The following is a 25,830-nucleotide window of genomic DNA, read 5'->3' on the forward strand; positions in this document are numbered from 1 at the left end:
ACAGCTATGAACTTACTGTGAAGCCATCGTCAACTGATGTCACACATCAAGTGGGGGAAGGAATAGCAATGGTTTGCGGAAAAGAAGGGGTTTAGAAGTGGTTAAACAGAGACACCTTTAAGAAAGCTGGGGCTTTAAAATCTCTTTAAAACAGTGCCATGTAATGGAAGGTCTCTGCTTAAAGCCAATAAGCACTGGCATTCTTAGGATTCAGTCACACGCTGAAGTGCCCTGGGGGCTGCATGTGGCCGTTGTGTCTGCCTTGTAAATCCCACTAATGTCAGAAGCAAGTTACTGTCGCTGTGCCTGGAAACAAACTCCTTTGCCTGTTAATAATAGCCATAACCTACAAAGAGGGCTAAATAACTGGCTGCGTTCCCGAACAAATTTAACATAAATGACTTTAAAATAGAATTCAAGAGAACGATCAAATGTGGAAAGCTGAAAGACAGTCCCATATGGTGCCTTGCAGTATCTAAGCCACAAACGGCATTGGTAAACTACTAACGGGGACATTTTAGAGATTTTTCATAGCACTCATGAGGCAACGCGTCAGTAGTATATCATTGTAAGTAGAAGGGCTAGGCAAAACAGGCTATAAAATGGCACAAGTCCACCGGGAGGCAAAGCAGAAGCAACGCTAATACAGGAACAGCTGTTCAATCCAAACCACGTCAATTCAGCCAGCTGGCTGATGTCTGTCAATTAGAATCAGTTTAGAGGGCAGTGTACAAATTCTGTCATGACAGCTACATCAAGATAGTCTTGGGGTTTTGTAATGGTTTCAACAAGTTATGCCTCATCTAGGCTTTTCAGAGCCTTGGACAACATTTAATAATAACAAGAAAGGAAGAGTGGAGCTCCTGGCCTTCTCCTCCATCGCTCTGTGTAGAGGCTCAGTTGCTCATACACTGGAGAGACATTTCCCACCCATTGGCCTGGCCTCTGACCTCTATGAGAATGACTGTTTGGAGCTTGGAGCCATGCACGCACAAAGGCCCTTTTGCACAATCAGGACTGATGCAAAGAACCAGGATTCCCAACTGCACACAATATGCCTTTGGGTATGCTGAATGCACCAGGTGTCAGAGTAGACAAGATAAGGCCTAGTAGGACTTAGATGATGTTTCTCTGGCTTCCCAAGCCTCTACTTAGGATTGCCAGGCCAAGCCTGGTAACCAGGAGAATAGGGATGCAAGTTCCAGGTGGGACCTGGGGATCCCCCAGAATTATCGCTCATCTCTAGACTATAGAGATCAGTTCCCCTGGAGAAAATGGCTGCTTTGGAGGGTGGACTTTACAGCATTATACCCCACTGAGGCCCTGTCCTCCCCAGGCACAACCCCCAAATCTCCAGATGTTTCTCAACAAGGAGCTGGCAACCCTACCCCCTCACCACCTGCCGGAGACCTGGCAACCCTACAGGGGGAGGATGGGAGGTGGGGAAACTCTAGAATTACTGTCTATTCCTAGAGCTATCACGATCACTTCCAAGTATTCCCCAGAAGTGGCATCATCATGTGGGTGGTGAATTTTAATTTTTTAAAACTTTATTTTATTTTTTTATTTTTCCTCTGCCACCACTCCAAGAAGTGGCAGGGAATGAGAAGTTGGAGTGGGGATTCCTCAACCTGACCAGGGACTTGGCTGCCCCATCTCAGCTCTGTGGAACACTGAGCGAGTAGCCATATCACATACCAGAAGCCACAGAGCAGTCTGGGTGAGGACTAGCATGAACCCCATGGCTGCTCTAGGATTCTTTTTGTCTGCTTTATGGCTTAACCTTTTTCCAAGGGAGCAGTGGTATCAGAGAGTCTCTGTCCATGCCTAGAACAGATTGTTCTGCCGATCTTTACATAAACTAAAGAGGTTTTTGTACGGTTCTTGTAGATTATCCAGGTTGTGTGACCGTGGTCTTGGTATTTTCTTTCCTGACGTTTCACCCACAGCTGTGGCAGGCATCGAAATGTCAGGAAAGAAAATACCAAGACCACGGTCACACAACCCGGATAATCTACAAGAACTGATGAACTCTGACCGTGAAAGCCTTCGACAATAAGTTTTTGTACATTTCAATTAAAGCAACTCTCTTTAGTCCACTTATCATGCTGTGTCTTAGTGGTTAATGTTGCATGTAGAAAGATAATAGGTGAACCAGCTATATAAGGATACACTTAGCAGTGATTTCTTTGATTTCAGAACACTTTTTTGAATGGACACAGTAACAAAAATGGCTAATCATATTATTTAGTTAGGCATATTCTGTAGTTTGGCCCTCGGTCTCAGCTAGGGTTGCCAATCTCCAGGTATTACACAGAAACACAATTATATAAATAAGCCAATTCTATAATCCAAAATACAATTCTTCCATATAGTCAACATTCACTGGAAAATACATTAATGTCCTAGAATGTCACTCAAAAATGGCTTGACATTTGTTGATTAATCAAGGAATTTCGTTCCTGTAATAAGACAAGATTGTATTATTAGAAAGTTGGATTGAATGTATATCGATTTACCTCTATGTATACTCACCTTTGTAAACATGTTTTTGTGTGATATTCTAGGACATGAATGTATTTTCCAGTGAATGTATGTTGACTATTTGGAAAAATTGTATTTTGGATTATGTGTGTGTGTGTAAAGTGCCGTCAAGTTGCAGCCGACTTATGGCGACCCCTTATGGGGTTTTCAAGGCAAGAGACTAACAGATGTGGTTTTGCCAGTGCCTTCCTCTGTATAGCAACCCTGGACTTCCTTGGTGGTCTTCCAATTTTGGATTATAGAATTGGCTTATTTATATAATTGAGTTTCTGTGCAATTTGGGTTGAACTGTAAGGTACACAGAAGTGTCTATTTTGATATAACCTCCAGGTATTAGCACGAAATCTCCCACGATTACAACTGATCTCCAGCCGATAGAGATCACCTGGAGAAAATGGCCGTTTTGGCAATTGGACTCAATGGCATTGAAGTCCCTCCCCTTTCCAAACCCCGCCCTCCTCAGGCTCTTCCCTAAAAACCTCCCGCTGGTGGCGAAGAGGGACCTGGCAACCCTAGTCTCAACTCCAGTTAAAACTGCAAAGACATCTTCCAGCCATCTCTTCTCCTCTTCTGATGGGGTATGTCATTCGTAAGGTTAGAGCCATCAAGTAATATTCAGCTATTTAGTTAAGCAATTTAGTTAAGATCTTGATCAGTTATCAGGCAACATCATAGCATTTATACAAATGAACATGCTAATCACGGTATGAAATATACAGTACCAGTCATTTCATAAATGAGGAGCTTGTCAAACACAAATGAAGAGCTGCCAACAAGACTAGAGCTCATTCTGGAAAACAAGATAAATGGAAAGGTTGACAAAAAATAACATACATGGTGATATATATTTACAAAGATATTTTTATTTTTCCCCTGGAATGAAAAACCAGTGTTTTCATCACCAATAAAAGCTTTCCCTCTAGCCAAAATTATCACCTTTCAGACTAAACTACTCCTGTCCAGCCTATTGAGGATACTATTCACCATTAATCACCTCTGCTTACACAAAGTCCGTGTCCTTGCTTGGATACATACTGATTCCATGAAGACATGCATCTCTTTAGCATCCAAAAGTTCTTTCTCACTGCTCTCAAACACAACTTAAACTTGGAGCTTGGACAGTCTTTCTCCAGTGCCTCAATATTTAGCCATTTTTCTCTGATGGATGACGTTTTGATGTGGGGAGGGCAAGCAGCACAATAAATGGTGGTTTGTTGCACAAATCATAGTTACAGTGTCATCCAAAATGGAGTTACACCTTTCTGTGTTCACTGAATGGGCTTAAAAGGTCATAATTCTGCAAGTCATAGGTAACAGATCACAGTTTATTTGCAGATTTCAGTGAGTCTGCTGTTTGCCACCTTGCCAACCTGTAAACAGAGTTTCCAGACCCTGTAAAAATGTTCCTTGCAATCACAGTCTAACAAAGCTTCACAACATATGCCATCCAATTGCTGTTGGGTATTAAACAGAAAATGTGGGGAGAGAGGCAGTGGGAAGGAAGAAGCGATTGTCTTTGAAAACCTGTATCAGTAGCCGGTGCAGCTTAAGTGGCAAAACTTGCTGTTGGTCTGTGCTTCTCTCTGTGCATGTAGTTGGATAATAGGTAGAAGGAAGAACCTGTGATTTCTGCATTTAGACGTCCTGATAAGGGACAAACAATGGTTTATAATCTCAGCTCAGCACCTACCAGCAAACCAGAGTTTCTCAGGTGGCCTGGATTCAGACATCAAATTTAATCAAACTATGGTCAATAAACTATAGTTTATCATGTTGTCTGAATGAGAATAGGAGTTCAACAAGGCATTATAATTGATATTTTTAATCCGTACCAGATTTTCTTTTGTTTTCTAATATCAGATTCTTTTCAATTATAAGTGGTCCTTGAACACTTAGGCCATTTGTGGTCCTTGAACACTTAGGCCATTTTTGCATAAAGCGTTTGCAGCATTTCATGCAATCTTTTATTTTTTAATATCAGCAGTGTTTTCCCTCTGTTTGGTGTTAAAAACATTTTGCAATTGTTTAATCTCCATGTTTTCTACAAGCACTTATACCACGATGCTTCCTTTTTCCGTTTCAAAGACGACTTGAGGTGCAGACATGTTTGAAATGCTCTTCATTTCTCCACCGCTCCGTTTTTCACACCAATCTCCCTTTCCACTCCCCTCCCCTCTCCTCTGGCCACTCATTTTTTAGCATTTAATTTTTTAATTCAACACATTTATACCAGCGAAGCAACATTGGATCATTAGAATAGCCCTCCCCATTATTGAGTTTGAAATGGGGTTATTTCTTTCCTTTTTTCACATGCACACACTCACTGCTCCAGCGTGGTGTAGTGGTTAAGTCGGTGGTTTTTAGCGGTGGACTCTGATCTGGAGAACCGGGTTTGATTCCCCACTCCTCCACATGAGCGGTGGAGGCTAATCTGGTGAACTGGATTTGTTTCCCTTCTCCTACACAAGAAGCCAGCTGGGTGTCAGGTTCTTCACTGACCTTGGGCTAGTCACAGTTCTGTTAGAGCTCTCTCAGCCTCACCTACCTCACAGGGTGTCTGTTGTGGGGAGGGGAAGGGAAGGTAGCGAGGAGGAAGGAAAACGGGCTTTGGATTACAGTGGGATGCATCACACCCTGCTCGCACTGGGCTCCTGGGCAATTTAAAAGATCTGCAGCTTTCTGCATGCCACCCATTGGTGTGTGAAGACCATCCTCTCCCCAGTGCTCTTCCACTTCTATATGTGCCCCCTCGCCCAGTTGGTCCAGAGTTTCAGGCTTGGATGTCATCAGTACGCTAATGATGCCCAGCTAAATCTGCTGATGAATGGCCAGCCAGATGCCACCCCAGAAAATCCAGCTAGCTGTCTGGAGGCCATTGTGGAATGGTTAAGACAGAGTCACCTGAAATTAAATCCACTGAAGACGGAGGTCCTGTGGCTGGGTTGGGGAGGCATAGAGGGGAGATTCCTACTTCCCACTCTTAATGGGGTGCAACTAAAATCAGCTGCTTCTTTCAAGAGCTTGGGGGTGACTTTGGATACCTCCTTATCTATGGAGGCCCAGGTCACACAAACTGCCAGGGCAGCGTTCTTCCAGCTTTGCCAGGCTGCGCAATTTGCCCCCTACCTGTCTCCTACCGACCTAGCCACATTGATCCATGCAATGGTCACCTCTATGCCAGACTACTGTAATTCATTCTATGTAGGGCTCCCCTTGAGATTGTTCCTAAAATTGCAACTGGTCCAGAATGTGGCTGCGCGGGTCCTAATAGGAACATCATGGACAGCCCATGTTCATCTTGTGTTCTGCTAGCTACACTGGTTCCAGATGGAATTCTGGATCAAGTTCAAGATCTTGGTTTTTAAAGCCCTTAATGATCTGGGATCACGGTATCTTCGGGACTGCTTCTCCCTGTATAACCCCCCAAGAACCTTATGATCGGCCAATAGTAATCTATTAGAGATCCCTGGCCACAAGAGTGTCCAGCTGTCCTTGACCAGGGTCAAGGCCTTCTTGGTCTTGGCCCCGGCTTGGTGGAACTCTCTGTAGTGAGACCCAGACCCTACAGGACCTAGCTGGATTCCGCAGGGCCTGTAAGATGGAGATGTTCTGCCAGGCGTATGGTTGAGGGCAGCAATGCTGTTCTTTAGATGCTGTCCTCCCTTTCCCCTCCTTCTCCCCTTTTCCTTTCTCCTGCCCTGTTTCCTCTCATGTTCCCTGGTTGTCCCTTATGCCCTTTCCTTTCCTGATAAGTTTCCAATTTAAACAATTAATTTGTGGTCCATTTTCTCCCTGTGATATTGTTAGCTATCACCATAGGAACATCTCTCTCTGCTGGGAATTATTTAAGTGCCATAAATTAGATTAATCAGAGTAAACATTCAGTGCTGTTATAAACTTTTACTGTCTTATAACTAAATGTATTTATTGTATGTATTTTAACTGTGATGTTAGTCGCCCTGAGCCCAGCATCACTGGGGGAGGACAAGATATAAATAAAAGTTTATTATTATATTATTATTATTATTATTATTATTATTATTATTATTATTATTATTATTATTATTATTATTATTATTAAACACCCAAATTTTAGCAGCTAGTACTTGAAAGTCATATCCAATATCCCTCACCACCTTGTTGTATGGAAGGTATCAAAACACTCCTGCCTTGCTTTGCAGATATCCTGGTCTAGCAGTTCTGAGCAGAGATCACTGGCCACCAAGACTAGATTAATTCATGCCATCGTATACCCTATTACTATGTATGGGTGTGAAAGCTGGACAGTGAAGAAAGCTGATAGGAAGAAAATAGATTCCTTTGAAATGTGGTGTTGGAGGACAGTGTTACGGATATCGTGGACGGCCAAAAAAACAAATCAGTGGGTTCTAGATCAAATCAAGCCTGAACTGACCCTAGAAGCTAAAATGACTAAACTGAGGCTGTCGTATTTTGGTCACGTCATGAGACGACAAGAGTCACTGGAAAAGACAGTCATACTAGGAAAAATTGAGGGCAGCAGGAAAAGAGGAAGACCCAACAAGAGATGGATTGACTCAATAAAGGAAGCCACAGCCTTCAATTTTCAAGATCTGAGCAAGGCTGTCAAAGAGAGGACATTTTGGAGGACTTTCCTTCATAGGGTCGCCATGAGTCAGAAGCGACTTGATGGCACTTAACACACACACACCGCAGTTCTGCATAGAGCTCCTTTTTTTCCTACCCATTTCTATTCTTGGACTATAGTGACACTGACTTAAGCCTAGATACAAAGTGCAGACCTAAGGCCTTTGACAAGTTTAGAGAATGTTGCCTCTTATCTGAGGGAAGAACTCTGCAGGTCCATAAGGCTCATAGGGTTGCCAACCTCCAGATGGTGGCTGGAGATCTCTCACTATTACAACTGATCTCCAGGCGACAGAGATCAGTTCCACTGAAGAAAATGGCTGCTTTGGCCATTGGCTTTGAAGTCCCTCCCTTTTCCAAACCCCACCCTCTTCAGGCTCCATCTCCAAAATCTCCAGGTAATTCCCAGCCCAGAGCTGGCAACCCTAGGTCTGTACAACTCAACAGCTGCCCATTCTAAAAAATGTTCCTTCTGCTGCCCCTGAACTTGTTTCTGTGGCCCACTGTACACCATGCCTGGCTCAAAATGTAGATAAAAGGTTACAAACAAGACTCTACATGGCATATATTCTCCCAGAGCACCAGATCTGAGCCAAGCAGGGCAGCTGCCAGGAATTCCCATTTCCTTTCTTCAACCCAATAATTTATACTAGGCATGGTCTTCAATGATAGCAGATAGATTTCTAGCACTGCTTTGGTTCCTTAGCTCATGATGAGCTCCTGGATTGCTCCCACCACAAGGGCCTGCCTCTGGAGTAAAACTGCCTTAGGCATCTGATTCCACCTATGAAGGCCTTCATGGGGTTTGCAGGTAAAAGTCTGTAAAGGGTTTTTTCACGCTTTTGGCTATAACCGACAGCCTGTTCTCCTCCAAGAATCCCATTCTTGCATTTCCTCCTGTCCTTTTTTGTTTCATTGGCGCTTGTGAAGTAAAAAACCTTTTTTTCTCACCCTTAGCAGATCCAGTTCTAGCCCACATGCTTCTAGCTTTTTTATTTCCAGGGACTTTCCCAGCTTTTCATTACCATCACTGCTGACAGTTTCCAAGATAGGCTCCAAGACTGAACTGCATACTGCAATATCTATGGTCCTACCTAGTCATCTGTTCATCCATCACAAAGACCTCCCCAGACAAGTCAGAACTGGTTCTGCGCAACTGAGACATCAGCTTGGTCTCGACCCCTTATTAGCTGTCGACTCAAGAAATGTCTAGTCTCCTGATGTGTAGCCTCTAGGCTCTCTTTCAAGGTTACTTTCATTTATGTTCAATCACACCAGCTCATGGTTTCTCTCCAAGAAAGCAATATCCTGCTCTTGGCACCAGTTTTAGGCACTCCTGGCTTCCCCAGAGACAATTACAAACTTAATTTCCTTTATATGAGAGAGAGAGGAGCGAAAGAGAGAGTGGATACCTATGGAGTCTTAGTAATATCTTACAAATATACAAGCAAAGCCTGGGAAAAGTTAACAGACTCCTAAAACCAGGCAACTACTTCTTCTGCATCAGGTTCCCAAAGAAACTGGCCATACCCCAAGGTGCAACTCCCACTCTCCCTGTCCACAGTTCAAACTGCTAAAACTCCTTCACTTTCCCTGTTCCCCCCTCCCCAAATCATTTGAGTATTATACTCAAAAGGCTGAAGCTACCAGCACTTGACTCTTAATCAGCTATCAGGTTTGTCAAGCCCAACCCATTCATGCTAATCACAACAGCCAAACTCATAATGGCATGTTACAAATTGTATGTGTTTTTGAAACCAACATTGTTCAGTGACATTTTTAATGCTCCACGTTGTATTTTGAAAATTAACGGAAAGAAAATTACATTTACAACCATTTGTTACCCTACTAGAAGCTCCAAATGTTAGCTACTCGACATAATGCAAGAGTTATTATGCTATAAACAGCAGATGACTAGCCTTGAAGTTTGGCGTGATTTCTTCAGATGTTGGAACCAGCTGGCAAAAAAACTTGTTTGTAAGCAATGGAATATTTTAAGACAGCCACTTTTGTTATGGAGCAGGTTTCTTTATATCCTCTCACACACTCGAGATTTATTGTTGATTGTTCCATGCTTGGCTGGAAAAGTGCTGACTATGGCAACATCACAAGTATGTAAAAAGCAGAACACAAAATAAAAGAGAGGTTTATTCACTTTGGATACCTAGGCATTTATAGAATACCATTATTTAGGCACAGGACCCAACACGAGATCTTGCCTTCTAACTGCCTGTATCTGTATCTGTGAGCAAGGGTCCACAAAGTCTGGCAGGATTGATAGTCAGACATTATCAGTGGTTGTTTTAATCCTTTCCCTCTCCCAAACGCTCAGGCTTTGGCAAACCATTTGCTGGAGGAGGCAGGTTGGATTTCTTTCTACTTTGAGGCAGGCTTTGGAGATGTGTAGAAGCAGCTAGAATGTATGTAAAGCCCACTGTGAAGTGAGTTTGACTTATGTGAGTTGCCTTCACATGCCAGAGAAATTACAGGAAGGGTCTGGTATGCCATTTGGCTACTCACTGCAACAGGTGGAGAACGTGAGGGATCGCAGGAGTCTTTCACCTTGTGCTGAGCATTCAGTGTTGTCAAAAACAGATTTATGGCTACTGTTGGCCACCTGTAACCACAACTGCCGACCCCTACAAATAAATTTAGGATTCTGGCCACAGCTAATAATGGGCTTATGTTACGTAATCTCTTGTGCACTGAAGTGTCTTATAAATTTGGACAGAAGAAGGAGATCTTCTTCAGCTAACAACAGCCTAAACTAGGGGGGGGTCAACCCAATGTTGTTGCCAATGAAGCTGTTCTCGCAGGGACCCCTAAAAGATCCTCTGATCTTGCCACCAGATGCCTCAATAAAAAATTGCAGTTGAATATTAAGATGGGGGCCCTGTCAAGAAAGTAACCATCTTGGAGGAATTTTCCAGCCTGAACTAGTTCTCTGCCTCTAGCAGGTGCAGAATGCACCCCCCATGTCAGTCTCTTTCTCAGGGACAGGTTCCCAGGTAGGCTTAACTGGATCGTGTATTTCAGCTGAGAATCTCCCAGGGGAGGGGGCAGTTCTCTCATTCCCTGGAAGGCTCCATGAAGACAGCCCTGTGACTGGTGGCGGAGTTCAGGAGGTTAGGGCCAGCATTCCCCCTCCTTGCTGCCAGAAAGACACTTGTATTAAGCTCTGGAAACGTTATGCCTCGAGAACCAACAACTACACTGTGTTAGACATCAGTGAATAGTCAGCAAGTTAGCTTTGCTGTTTTTCTATGCATCCTGTCATCACTGAACTGTATGCCTTGTTTGAATATCTTTTTCTAAAATTTCTCTAATAAAGTTTTTTTTTAGCCTTTTACTGTGCAAGTTTACTGGTGCCAAACCCAGGTGAGCTTGGTTACATTACCATACAGCGGCTGGCGTGGTGACAGCCCCTGAACTAGCAGAATAATTCCTTGGATGTTCTTATGCAGGACTAGTAGGGTGAGCCAAGAGGAGCCCTCTCAGTGGCAGGAGACCGGGACAGAGCAGCGAAGGCCCAAGGGGACAGGCACAGGTGGCAGGGGAATCTAGTGTTGCCAGCTCCAGGTTGGGAAATACCTGGAGATTTTTGGGGCTGAGACTGAGGAGGGCGGGGTTTGGTCAGAGGAGGGACTTCACTGCCATAGAGTCCAATTGCCAAAGCAGGCATTTTCTCCAGGTGAACTGATCGGCTGGAGAGAGATCTCCAGCTTGTATTTCATTAAGTCTCTAAGTATTAGTGAAGACACAGCCTTTAAGCAGTAGTCATTTTTTTCTTTTACTCTTACGGACCAGCGCACATTGGCCAAACTGTTTACAGTAGGTCTCGAGTGTAAGGTCTGCCCTGGTGACCCCGGGCTGATCGGAAGTCTAAGAATCAAGAACAGAGGTAGGTGATCGCTATCAGGGTGCTCACTTATAGCAAATGCTTCAACAAAATCAATTAGACGTGCAGGGATCAAAAAGTAGTCTATTACACTATTTCCCCTCCTAGATACAAAAGTATATTCTCCAGGAAGATCGTAAGGGGCAGACCCATTCAAGACCAGCTTATCAAAACGGATGCAGAATTGGGCTAAACAAATGCCTGCCTCATTTATGATGTAATCCTTGGAGGCTCTTGGGCTGGAGCAACATATGGGCAAGGAGTCATCGCGGTCAAACCCAAGCCTTCTTGCCAGAGCCGACCCATTAACACCGATCCTGGTGTTGAAGTCGCCCGCCACTACCAATTCCGTGGCTGGAAACTTCAGCTCCAGGTCCTCAATGAACGATGTTAGGAGTTCCCAATAAGAGTGGACTTTTTGTCGGTCTGGACATGGGGGGATGTATATGTTGACAATTATTAGGGAGATCTCCAGCTACTACCTGGAGGCTGGCAACCCTAGGGGAAGGGCCAGGCCAGGGAGACTGCACAGGGAATGGGCTGATGGGGGTTCCAGTGGGAATGCTGTGGCCAGACACCCTCTTGATTGGCACCTGGCAGATTTGCCACAGGGACCAGTTTGGGTAATAATTGTTCTTTCAACAGTAACACTATTTGAAATACATTAGTATCAAACTGCTAATACTCATTGTACTCATTGCTTATGAAAATGTACTGGTCATAGTTACTGTCTAGAGGTGTATGAAATTTATATACAGGTTGAGTGTCCCTTATCTGGACATCTGATATCCGGATGGAGTTATCTGAAAACTGGACCTTTTGAGCCGGCATGCAGGCATGACTCCCAGGCCCTCAGCAGCGCCATTGCCGGTTCAATGTTCAAAACATTATTAAAATATTATTTAAAATTGCATTCAGACTATATGTATGAAGTATATATGATATACATATAAAACATAAATGAATTTTGTGTTTAGACTTGGGGTCGCATCCCCAAGAAATCTCATTATGTTTATACAAAAATTCAAAAAAAAATCCAAAATATGGAAAGATCTGAAATACAGACCACTTCTGGTCCCAAGCAGTCCGGATAAGGGATACCCAACCTGTACTTTAAACATACTTTTTAAACAAGTTAACAAGCCAAAGGAACCACTCATTTAAAAAAAAATGTATCCATTATTGTTTTAACCTATTACATATTAAGTCATTAAAAATTATGAAGTCATTAAAAATGAAAGAAGTGGTAACTTGGCCCTCTGCAACAACAGTTGATAGACCATTCATGAGTTTGGGAAGGGAGAGTGACTAGCAAACCCTGAGAAAAAAATTGATTAATTAGCCTGGAAGAAGAAGAAAGTTGTTTTTTAAAGGAGTAGTAACCCCTAGTGCTTTGATTTCCCCATGGGACAGTCTGGAGCTGCAATTTGTATTTTAAACAGAAAGAAGCACCATAAACGAAGTCTTTAAACAGATGGAGAAACAACACAGAAAATACTGGAATGCAATGTGTTGCGCACATCTTCTGGATGACACAGAAAAACCAAACAAAGCTTTGCAGCTGCAGATCTGTGCGTGAATTTCTACATTTGCTGTTTGGCCCTAAGAAATGAACAGAGGGTGGAATAGATATAGGGTTGCCAACTCTGCTTTGGGAAATACCTGGAGATTTTGGAGGTGGAGCTTGGGGAGGGTGGGGTTTGGGGGGGAGGGACCTCAGCAGGGTATAATGCCATAGGCCCTACCCTCCAAAGCAGCCATTTTCTCCAGGGAAATTGATCTTGGTCATCTGGAGATCAACTGTAATAGCAGGAGATCTCCAGGTGCTACCTGGAGGTTGGCACCCCTAGGTATATAAGGGAAGGATGAGGAAAAGAAAGCTGAGAGGGGCCTAGTACAATGAACATGTCAAAATCCTACAGGCAGGAGTATGTTGTTTTTTGTGCCCACTCATAGACCAGTAGTACACACAGATACCTAGGTAACATCTCTCTCCCTGTTTTGATTCATAATTCATTTCTTTGTGGCTAACGGCTAGCCTGATCTCGTCAGATCTCAGAAGCTAAGCAGGGTCAGCCCTGGTTAGCATTTGGATGGGAGACCAAGGAATACCAGGGTTGCTGTGCAGAGGAAGGCACTGGCAAACCACCTCTGTTAGTCTCTTGCCATGAAAACCCCAAAAGGGGTCGCCATGAGTTGGCTGCGACTTTAAGGCACTTTACACACACACACAACTCTTTGGAAAGAAAAGAAAAACCCAGAAAACTAAAGTACTGTTAAAGGAGTATGTCAGTACTAAAGCACATTCTTACATCACGCGTGAATACGCTTCACATACAGTCAATACAGAGTCTTGTCTGTGACAACCACAATAAAAACCATTCCTCTTCTGTTTTAAATGTAAGAATTACAATGTCTGCAAATGCTGTCTACTGAATACTAAGAAGTAGCTTTAGAATTTGCAGCCATGTATGAGAAAAAAATTAATCAAAGGCAGGCTAGTAGTGCCCTTATGGGGGGGAAAGTTAATAATTGACAGTCTCCCCACAGTCTGCCTCAGAAATAATTTGTGGGAACCAGATTATACGGCTGAGTGCCCTCTGGATGGTTGACAATATAATATGTTCCCTGGATCCTGTCCACTGTCCCTTCCCTTCCCTGTACTTACTTTGAAGCAGCACATTGGTGGTGGCTTTTTAGGTCTAAGAGCAGTGGTGAGGACTCAAAATGGGTTCCACAAAACAGCCTCTTTTAGGCCTTAGATCAGGGGCAGGCAACCCCATGCACACGGTAGTACAACAGACCATTTTACTCAGCATAAAGGGTTCCTTAGTCCACCACCATATCCATGATGGTCTTAACCACTGGGCAACAGAGGCAGCTGCTGGGGGTGGGGGGTTAGGCCAGGCTGGAGTATAGCTCCAGAATTTCTTTTTTAACCTGGAGCAGTGATGCCTCCAACCAAAGCTCATTCTGCAATCTGCACCCACCCCTTAATATGAGTAGGGTTGCCAGTTCTGGGCTGGGATATACCTGGAGATTTGGCACCCCTAAATATGAGCCAGTAGCCCCACTCCAACATTTGGTTCTATACCTTTATGGTTGCCAAGTAATGGGGAAAGGAAGTTTTGGAAGATGCAGACAGCACTTCTGGGCAAAGTAATGTTACTTCTTGGTCATTGTGTCTAGCGACCCTCTAGGAGTTCCCCCAATATCTATGGAAAAGTCCATAGAGCTTGAGGAAATTCCTAGGAAGTTGCTCGATGTCATATGGAAACGACATTCTCACATTGTGTGATGTCATTCCCATCCCCCATTTCAGCCTGTTGCTCCACTGAGCAAGGGCGGGGGTCAAGGTTCATGAGTGGGGTTTGCTTAACATCTGTGGGCAAATGGCAATCCTATGTACTGTGCAGGCATGCAGGATTACTGCTCAGTGTGCTCAGATACAGGACATTGCCATGTGCATATTCAACGCCATTACTTCTTGAAGAACAGAAGGTGTCACCACCACTACCTCCCACCTTAGGTGGAGTAATCTCAGATGCCAGCACAATCTTCTCATATCCCCCTTTTGTTTTACAGCACATTAGCTTCTTCAGAAACAAATATTACCTTTCATTTGGCACTCAGGCCAAAATGGTTGCCTACCCTTAGACAAAGTGCTGCTGCAGGCGCGTCCAGTACTGTGCAAGGGTTGTCAGGAACTGTGGGAAATGCAGTTCCCTTGCTTCCTGAGGTCCCTGCTATATTAATGTTTTGACATGCTGAATTTATTTCTGATAAAGCAGATAATTGTCTGTGGATATGGCTTTATGCAGAGTACATAGGGTTGCCAACCTCCAGATACTAGCTGGAGATCTCCTGCTATTACAACTGATCTCCAGCCAATAGAGGTCAGTTCCCCTGGAGAAAATGGGTGCTTTGGCAATTGGTCTCTATGCCACTGAAGCCCCTCCTCTTCCCAAACCCCACCCTCCTCAGGCTCCGCCCCAAAAACCTCCTGCCGGTGGCAAAGAGGGACCTGGCAACCCTAAGAGTACATATATGTGGAATGGTTCATACTAGGCGTGTCCTTGGTCTCCAGGGAGATTCAAACTGATTATCATAATCCTCAAACTGGTATTTGTAAATGAGATTGGAAGAATAGATCAAAACAAGAATGCTCATTCGGTAACTGTGCCCACCATGCCTGGGCACTCTTCAAGCTATTCTTGTGTCTCCGAGCTTGTCCTGAGTCCCAGTCCTCCATTGGCTGTGACCCAGGATGCTGGATTGAAGGCCCAGTGGATGTCAACCCCTCCTCATATTCTGAAGTCGTAAAATCACCACTGTTGAGGAGTACCACAGTTCAGTCGCCAGAGTTTTCAGAGCTGCTGTCAGACTAAAGGTGGGTTTTCTTTTTAACCCCACCGTGAGCCTCTTCTAATCCCACCCCTTATAACATCAGGGAGTTGGGTCTGCATCAGGCAAACTCTTTACCCCTTAAAGGATCAGAATGGCTCCAGTTTGCCTGTTCGTCCTTTTTTGCCAGGGCAGCTATGCACATTATGGCAGTGGAGCCCTCCTTTCCCCTTATACCACCTTCAATAGGTGAATTTAGATGTATATTTCCTTTACTTACCTTTCTCATTGAGACTCAAAGCAGATTACAAAATTAGAAAAACAGCCTTTGGTCTTGGGAGGGCGGGGTAAAAATGCAATAAAAAACAAATACCAAAAACAGTGCACCAACTGGGTTACAAAAAAAAAATAGAAAACAATGCCATACAAACATGACAATACATGCAGTAAACAGTGCAATAAATTACAACCCTATACCCTTTGTGAAAGGGCCCTCCTGACGATTCTATTTTCTACAACCCTGTTCCCTTTAAAAATGAGAATATAGTATCAACCTCTGGCCTGGGGTATCCTCAAAGCAAACAAAGTTCTAGCCCCCTTAAAATATCTCTGGGGGGGAAAGTAGTGCGTGAGAACTCTGTAGATGTGGCAGCAGGGGAAAAAAACTTTAATGTGAGAAACTAATAAAAATTAATGTCTGTAAATTTTATTGCCTAATGATTTGTGTAAGAGACAGAATGGAGCAACTGGGAGTCTTGTGGCTCATCCAGTTTTGGAGTGCACTCCAAAAGTCGTTTTAAGGTCTCATATTGAAACATTTAGCAGTTTACAAATCTTTTAAAAGGACTGTTGGTTGCTCTTTGTGCAGTGCCAGTGTGGATCGATTGACCTATTTTGCTGTCACCGATTCAGATCAAGACGAGTCCTTTTATCCTGCATCTTTCCTCCTAGACCATTGCAGGGGCAGCCTGCCCACTAGGTGGACCTAAGCAATTGCCAAGGGCATCAAAAGATGCCTGCCAGGGCAAGCAGCAGCCCTGTGCAGTGCCCCCAAGATCAATGCTGCTGCCCAGATTGTCCTATTCACTCTGCCCCTCTTCCCCGAAGAAAGAGGAAGGGGGAAAGAGCTCCACCATGCTCCCTCCCTCCAGCTTTACAGAGACTTGGGGCATGGCAACTCACCTGACCTGCCTTCCCCTTCCTTGCCCCCAAAAGGAGGAGGGAGGAAGAGCAGACATCTCCTTTGGGGAGGAGGGACCTGCCCACCAATGCCCAGTCAAGCTGCACGTGGCAGGCAGGCTGTTGTGGCAGATGAACTCTCTTGTCCACTCTCTCCCTCTTGCCCTTCTTGCTCTGAGGAGGTGGGGCCCACACCCAGCCAGGCCATGCAGTATAGGCTAGCTTGTTGAGTTGGCTGACCCACTAGTAGGCTCAGTTTCTTGCTCTCTCTTCCTCCTTCCCTTGGAGAGACAAGTCTCAAGTTGCACCACACATGGCTGGCTCAAGTTGCACCACACCTGGCCAAGCTGCACCACACCTGGCTGGCTTGTCCTCCCTCCCTCCATTGGGGAGGTGACTCAGGAGTGGGCTGAGGGCATGGCCCTTTCGAAGGCCATTTTTCCTTCCCAGTCCAACCCTGAGGCTGCACTTCTGCTACAGGTGCAGTTGGTTGGCCTGCCTTCTCCGGCACATCACCTATCTACAGACAGGTGCAGCAGCTACAGGTGTCACTGCTGCCTAGTGGAGAAGATGGGGGTTGGTGGGGGCGGCTTTGATGCAACAGAGAGGAGGTAGGTGAGGTCAGTTGCCCAGGGTACCAAAGGTTCTTGAGTTGGCTCTGGCCAACTGCCCCAACACCAGATTATAGGATGACATTTGGGAAGTATCAACACATGTGGTATCATGGCAGGAAATTTGTGCACTTGGCAATCTATATGCATTCATTAGAAGGTGTGCAGAAGTCCTACATGCATTGACATCTACATGCATGAGGCAGTTCTCAATGCAAGATGAAAAACAGGCTAAGCACACAGACAGGATATCTTCCAATGCCCATCTATCACATTTTCATCCCACCCTTCTTCCAAAGAACTCAGGGCAGTGTATATGGTTCTCCCATCCTCTACCTCATCACAACCCTATGAAGATAGGTTAGGCTGACAGAGATTGACTGGCCCAGGTCACTGGATGAGCATCACAGGACAAAGAAAATTGAACTGTGTTCCTCAGTTCTAGCCCAACACTCAAACCATTATACCAGAAAGGAGCTCATGTGTAGGTTGGAGCGGAGCTTACTGCTATGCTGCTGTGCTTCCATGAATTCATGCTCCCCAGAATGTCGCTGATGTGGAGAAAAAAACCTAGATTACTCCAGAAGATTTATGACTAAAGGTCTTACAATCCCATATAGGACAACAGAGCTGGGTTTCCTCCATAATAGCTCCCACTCTAAATAACATAGTTCCTGGCATTATTCTAGTATGTTCCATTCCCTCTTTACTGATTTACTCATATTCCTGCATGTAAACCTGTTTCATTTTAAATGGCTGTTTTATTCCTTATTGTAGAGCAGTTTTGATTATGCTATGAGTTACACATTCTTCAAAACATATATACACATAAGAGCTACCACAAAGAAGGGCTTAGCATCAAAGGGAGGGAAACAATAGAATTCTATGAAATCCTCCATGTTTTGAAATTGAAATGAACACTGTTAACATACTTCTCTTCAAATTAACAAGGTTATGATTTATAATGATTTTTGTAATCTCCTCTCCTTTAGGAGCAATTTTCCAGTACCTGGGAACCTTATGTGGCTCTCATCCCTAAACAGGTTTCCTATTGCTAGAGCCACAGTATCCACTTCTATTGTTTGAATGTTCTTCCATGGCAATGACAAAACCATCTTATGGCCTTCTGGACGTACTTGCCGTTAAACCAAATATACCATTGCTGGCACCAGAACCTCATAAACAAACCTTGATTAAAAAAGCATGTACAAGTCAACGTACAAACAAGCAAATGAACTTCCCTCGCCTTCCCCATCTCTAAATGGAAAGATTTTCTGGTTAATATTTTGGAAAGCACAAATTGGATTGAGCTAGATATGACTAAAATGTCTAAGAAATGTTGGCTTGTCTTCTGAGTATTGGGGTGACTACTGTTTATTTACCTTCCCTTAATCCAAAACCACTGAATGTTCTTTTTTAAATGCCTAAGGAAAGATACGTGGCTCTTGCTTATTCTAATCCTCATGGTGTGTGTGTGTGTGTGTGTTAAGTGCCGTCAAGTTGCTTCCGACTCATGGCGACCCTATGAATCAAAGTACTCCAAAACGTCCTATCATCCTCATGGTACTAGGAACAAAATATCTGAATAAAGGAGAAAGTATGTGTGTTGTGTATGTGTTTGTATGTGAGAGAGATTAACTTTCTAAAATATTCTATTAGATACCTTCTTGTAATGTGCTGATCTGGATCAAGGCCGTGTCAGAAACGGATAGGTTAATCCTTTAACCCCTGCATGGTTTCACTAATCAGAACTGCTTCCATATTTTTCTTAGCACCTTAAAGGGAAAAAAAAGAAGTGTCATTTTAAAGAATAAATTGTTTAATTGTTTGCAACAACATACTGACTATACAGTGTACTCTCTATCTCTATGTATAGGCGGAAACCCTTTGAAATTACCTTCTACCAGGTGATATAACAGCCCAAAACTAGCCCTTGTACCACTTTATAAAACAACTGTCTTTAAAAAAAGAGAGCAAAGAAAAACAATTCTGGAGTCGCTTGTTGACTACACAGCAGTTGCAGAAACTTTTCTTGGCAACAGCCTTTTCGTAGGGTTATCTCATAGGTAAGCCATCTGAAACAATGCTGTATTTCAAACCTTTCCCAGACCTTGTTGTTTCAGCTGCTTCATTTGAACTCCCTATTCTCTCTGAATACTAGGGGTTTGCAGTTTTTTTTCCTGGTATTTTTCAGGTTCATGTTTAATAAACCTGAAAATTTTCAAAAAACCCAAAACGCCGAATACAATGGATTTGGCTGCAGTTCGGTGCTTAGATCACTGCCCCCAGCAACTTCCATGCAAAATTTGATGACAATCTGTCAACTAAACAATTGGGTGTGAGTTATATAGCAAAGGAGATTCTGCTCTGGAGCCCCTACATTATGGAAGTGTGTGTAGACAAGTGAGGAAGTATAGTAGGGTTCTCTCAGTGATGATTCAAGGTCTTTAGAAATCACATTCCAAGAAAGTCAGTCTGAGTTTGTTAATTTTCTCAGATAATCTGTTTTTTGAATCTGTGGGAGGGGGGCACGGGTGTGCATATTCAAAATGGGGAAAGTTGCAAAGGTGCTTTGTTTCAGAGTATGAAATTTCTCTATCTTGAATTAATTTTGAACATTGATTTTAACATTTTGCATATGTTTTATATTTGGTTGTACTCTAATCCCTGTACATCCTTATTTCTCCTTTAAGTAATTTGCATGTTTATGTGTTACATATTTCATCATCAACCACAACAACAATGACAATGACAGCAACAGCGACAACCTTCTTATTTATACTGTTTTTTCCTCTTTGTAATATTGGATATGCCATTAAAGGATTATTGATTGATTGACTGACAATTTGGGTCCAGAAAAAAAGTCTCGGATTCCACAGCTGGGAAGCATCATGCAGTCTGAAGACACATCAGTGTCTGATCCACATAAGATTCAACTCCTATTTTTTAAAGGGGTAAAGTGGTAGCATGTGGAAAACAATGAAATAAAAATACCATTTTCAAACCTCAGATTTTAAGCAGTTAGTTCCTGCTTTCTTTAGGCTTCCACTGTTTTCTGAGAAGTATTAAAATTGTACTAAAATGCGTTGTGAATTTCAGTAACTGGTATACTAAATTTATGATAGAAAGTACATTGAACCAAATCTTTCTGACCTTAACTCTGAAGTTGTTTCATACTTACTTCAGCCCTTGCTCATGTGAGCTTAGATGGTCATGGGTAAATGCTAAACTCAATTTGGATCAGATCTGGTATCTTGATTTTTTTTTTAACATAATGGAGGGAGAGGCTGTGGACCAGTGGCAGAGCATATACATTGTATTCAGAAAGTTCCATATTCAATCCCTGACATCTCCATTTAAAGTATTTCAGGTAGCAGGCCCTTAGAAAAACCTTTCTATGCCTAAGATCCTAGAGAGCTACTTCTGGTCATAATAGCTAGTACTGAGAGCCAGCATGGTGTAGTGGTTAACAGTGGCAGATTCTAATCTGGAGAACCGGGTTTGGTTCTCCACATGAGCGGCGGACCCTAATCTGGTGAACTGGGTTGGTTTCCCCGCTCGTACACATGAAGCCAGCTGGGTGACCTTGGGCTTGTCACAGCAAGGGTTGACGTTACAACAGGGTGCACTCTCCAAAGAGAAATAAAAGAGAAATCCCTCTTCTAAAAGAGAAAAAAAGAGAATAAGAAGAATCAATGACTATAACTTAAACAGTGAATTTTTTTGGGGGGGGAATTCCTTTTCCAATAACATCATCCTGAAGAAGTGTAATTAACTGGGATACATGTGTTTTGAGATTAAGCATACCTTGTTTTGTTCTCCTTAAAAATTCCCACATATTTCAGAAGATTGTAACTGTTCTTTTCATATAACTGGATTTACCATTTTCTATGTTGTGGGTAAATGTGAAATAAGTACTTCCGTTCTGTCTATAAGAAATGGTAACCAGAGGACAGAAAGGGGGATGAACGTACTAGATGCCAAAGGACAGCCTATGGGTCTTTAGATATAACTGACCTTTTTGGGCTATACCTGTCATTAAGTTTTTTTAAAAAAGAAGAGACAAATTAAAACATCATGAAGATATATGAAGACCAGATCAACCTAATAATTTTTTTTAAACTATGCTCCAATTAATTTAAAAAACGCTTGGCTTTTTATTATCTTGGAAGCCTAACCAAAGCCTAATTAAGTTTTTGAGAACACTGAAGCCTAAAGTTAAATTTATTTTATGTCTTTATAATACCTAAACCCTTACCTAAGTTAACTGTTATTAAACCCTAAACAGAAATTCCTTCAGAATAATTATTTTGTTCCAAACTGAAAAAAGAACAGTCCAAAACTTCATGAAACCACTCCCTTAAAAGCACAACGCAGAAAAACTATAGAACAACGATAAAACCAAATCCAGAAGAACACCAAGAGATAAACCTTTTCAAAACAGTAACAACTTGGAAATCGCCCCCCTTTAAAAATTAACTTTAAATTTAAAAGTTAAAACAAACCCTTTAAAAATTAAAATGCAAAACAGTTAAAAATTGTAAAACAAGAGAACCCAACAAAACAGAACAAGCCCTTTAAACCCCTTTAAAAACAGTTCAAAACAAAAGCAAGGGAAGCTATTTTTTAAAGAACCAGAAAACATGCCCTCCTAAGTACAACCAACCAGACAAAAACAAAAAAACACAGAAAAACTTGAAATCATATTTTAAAGAATATTTTTTAAACAAAAAGGTGAACCAGTCCTGGCACAAAAGAAGAAGGTCTGCCCAAGCAGATAGTAGCAGGCAGAAGAATTAAGGCAAGCAGCACCAGCACACTTAAAAAAAAAAAAACTCACCCTGAAGTAGAGTCATGCTGCAGCGAGGCCTGCTTTTTATCCTTGGTGCCCATGATTAGAAAGCCATGGGCTATGAGCAGGGTTTGCCAGCTCCAGGTTAGGAAATACCTGGAGAATTTGGGGTTGGAGCCTTAAAAGGGCAGAGTTTGGGGAAAGGAGAGAATTCAATGGGGTATAATGCCTACTGCTAAAGCAGCCATTTTCTCCAGGTGAACTGATCTCTGTTGCCTGGAGACCAGCGATAATAGTGGGCGATCTCCAGCTACCACCTAAAGGTTGACCTCACCTCTTTTCTGTGATTACCCTCTTTGAATTTGGAAACTACTTGGAATATATTTAAACGTCATGTTAACTGAGTCTTTCATGACTATGAACAAGGTAGAAACTTTGTCGGGTCCAACCTCACAAGTGACTGTGATGAAAATTATTGAATTGCATATATGAAGATGTGAGTATGAAAGTTTAATTTAATGTTACTGAAAATCGTCTGTATTAATATTTAATAGCTAATTAATCACGGTTATTTAATTATACATGTTTTACAGTGTTGGCGTTTATAAAATAACAGCCTAGCATTCTGAGGAACTTATATACTACCCAGACTCTGAATTTTGCTGAATAAAGCTTCCGTGAATTATTGGGGTGGCTAATGAAGATTTGAAACAGGCATTTACTGGCATCCTGTACCACTACCAAACGGATCACAGCCTATGATACTTACTTAAGAAAAAAAAATATATTCACGCCTTTTTGTAAAAATATTTCATTTGTACTGGCATGTATTGATGTATTACATTATGCGGTTAATAATGTATATATAACAAAAAGCCTTGTTACCATCTTTTTTCTTTCATACTGATGTGCCTGTGTCATAATATTAATTTCGAATCAATGTAACACAGTAGGAGGTTGAGAGTTCAAAGCAGTCTGTTTATTAGGCCCAATAGACATACCTGGTGATAATTGCCCAAAGCGCGGGACAATCCACACCAAACAAAGGATTACAAGAACCTTTATCACTTCTGGTTGGGGCGTCACAATTACGTGGATTCAATGCATATTGGGTGTCTACTTCACTAGCTCATTAGAATAGCCTATAGAGATTGCCCGAGGCTGTTTCTAAGCAAGCACTTGGTCTTGTGATCCACATTCCTAACAGTGAAGGTAAGACACTGTTTTTCTCTACTGGGGAAAGCCTGTACCAGGCAATGTGATCTGTTGGCCTCTTATAGTTATGGATGCCAACGTTCCCAAAGTTTCCATGTGTGTGCAGAATATATCTGCCTGATGCTATGCTCTATACTTGAGCATAGCACCTCATGAACCTATGAATGTTTATACATATGAAAGAATATATGTTTTCCCATAAATGAAGTTTATAGGCACTTCAATACCACGTGATTTCTTATATATACTTTAAATAGCCTACAACTGTGTTTTTGAATACAACCACCTAAAGGTTGGCAACCTTAGTTATGAGAGAATCGTTGTGATTGGGGAAGACAGTTCTAGGGCTCAGCCTAACACGCGACTCCATTGCCTGAGAGAGCTGCCTCCCTCTTGTTGCCCAAAAAAACCTGTTAAATGGGGGGAAACAACAAGCCTGAAAGCCTTAAAATGCCAGCCTCCAATATTCCCAAATATTCCCAGAAATATTAATAAGAAGAGTTGGTTTTTGATACCACGATTTTCTCTACCTTTAAGGTGTCTCAAAATGGCTTACAATCGCCTTCCCTACCCCCTCCACAACAGACACAGGTAGATGTGTGCTGAGAGAGTTCGGAGAGAACTATGACTAGCCCAAGGTTACTCAGAAGGCTTCATGTGGAGGGGTGGGGAAACCAACCCAGTTCACCAGATTAGAGTACGCCACTCATGTGGTGGAGTGGGGAATCAAACCCTGTTCTCCAGATTAGAGTCTGCAGCTCTTAACCATTATACTAGGTGCCAGTGTGCTGGGAATTCCAAATATCAATCCAGATACCCGAATATACCTGAAAAATACTGATAAGTTATTTTTCGGTACATATTCGGACCAGAAATATCCAAATACAATCCCTACATAGAACACAATGTATTAATATCATGTACTGACAAAGCCATAATAATAATATCTACCTTCAGTACATCTTACTAATTCTCAACAAATCAGACAGTGCCATGGGTCCTTTTACAAAGCTCCATTTGGCAGCTTTTCCTGAAAGTGAGAAGCAAAGATCTAACACTTAGATTGAATCTTCGGTTCCGCACATATAGAAGCCAAAATCATGTGTGCATTGTAAAGCTCACACATGTGATTATAAAAATCCTTCCTGTGTGGCCATCAACTGGTTCAAAAACCCAGGAGAGACCATTCTGTTTTGCAATACTATTCACACATATCCATCTCAATGAAAATGACTCAGAATCAATAAAAATGAAAATGAAACAGAAGTGCTCTAAGGAAACCTACAGCAATTCTGATTCATGAATCCGAATTAATGAAAATGAATCAGAAGTTCTCTAGGAGCAATTCTGATTCATTTTTATTGAGATGGCTATGCGTGTTGCAAAACAGAACTGTCTCTCCAATGCTACAACAATGAAATCCTAGTATACTGAAAGGAGATTTTTATTTATTTTTCTGCCATCAAGTCACAGCTGACTTATGGCGACCCCATAGAGTTTTCAAGGCAAGAGACGCTGGGAGGTGGTTTGCCCTTGGTATAGCCAGGGTCAGCGCTGAGAATGTGTGACTGGCCCAAGGTCCCCCAGCAAGCTTCCATGTCGCGAGTGGGAATTTGAAACTGGGTTTCCCAGGTCATAGTCCAACACCTTCACCACTACACCATGCTAACTCTCAGTTTTAATTAACAATAAAAAATACTGGTGTTTTTCCTTGGTTTCAGTCTTTTACTACATCATCAAATAGATCTGAAGTCATAAATGAATAATATTGATTCATTCATACAAGAACTGCAAAATTATAAAGAGGCCATCAATACTCTGAGACTTTTTTCCCCAGTCGATACTTTGGCCAAAATAGCTGCAATCCATTTGTGGAGTTCAGTCCCTTTTTTCATGCTTCATGTATGCAGGTTTTCAGGCAACTGCAGTGCCTGCAGAGATGGCTAAATCCATGACCTTATTTTGAGAAGCAATTAGTGCTCACCACCTTATTAGATTCTCTTAAAGCTTTTGTCAGCTAAACTCAAGCTAGGAATTCCTTGGCTTCTACACATAGATCAAATAAACATTTGCGGTGTTATGGGTCTGCAGAGAAAGAAAGTGGCTCTTCAACCAACACTTTCAGACTGCATTCCTGCAAACTGGAATAAATTGGGAATATTAAGCATAAGGGAACTGAGTCTTGAATTTGTGGACTGCGTTGCAGTTTGGATTGGCAGGTGCCTACAGTACAGTACATAGGGTGAAAACGTTCCCAAGAAAGGCTGCCTCCGGTCTAGAGTTTATCAAAAAAAATGAAAGCTAAACTAATAACCTCGGGTGAGCTGAGACTGTGGAGCATAGTAATACCAAGAAGATGGTTTAACAATCAACTGCTTATATAAAAAGAGGTCAGAAAGGACTGTGCTGGTTGCAGAAGAAGGGAGGAGGGAATTGGCCTTCCTCGTGGTATTTGGAAAGCTGTCTTACAGTAAATGTCACCTGCTCTGGGCCAAGTCTTTAAATGAGCATCCCAGCTGGTATGGTATTACAGACAGGCAGCACACTTTGTCTTTTTCTACTTAGCGGCCCTTCTCATGGTATTAAATGCTGGATGGCACAGTTGTAAAGATGTGCAGTAC

The sequence above is a fragment of the Euleptes europaea genome, chromosome 12 (genome assembly GCF_029931775.1).
Source record: "Euleptes europaea isolate rEulEur1 chromosome 12, rEulEur1.hap1, whole genome shotgun sequence".
NCBI classification, from domain to species: Eukaryota; Metazoa; Chordata; class Lepidosauria; order Squamata; family Sphaerodactylidae; genus Euleptes; species Euleptes europaea.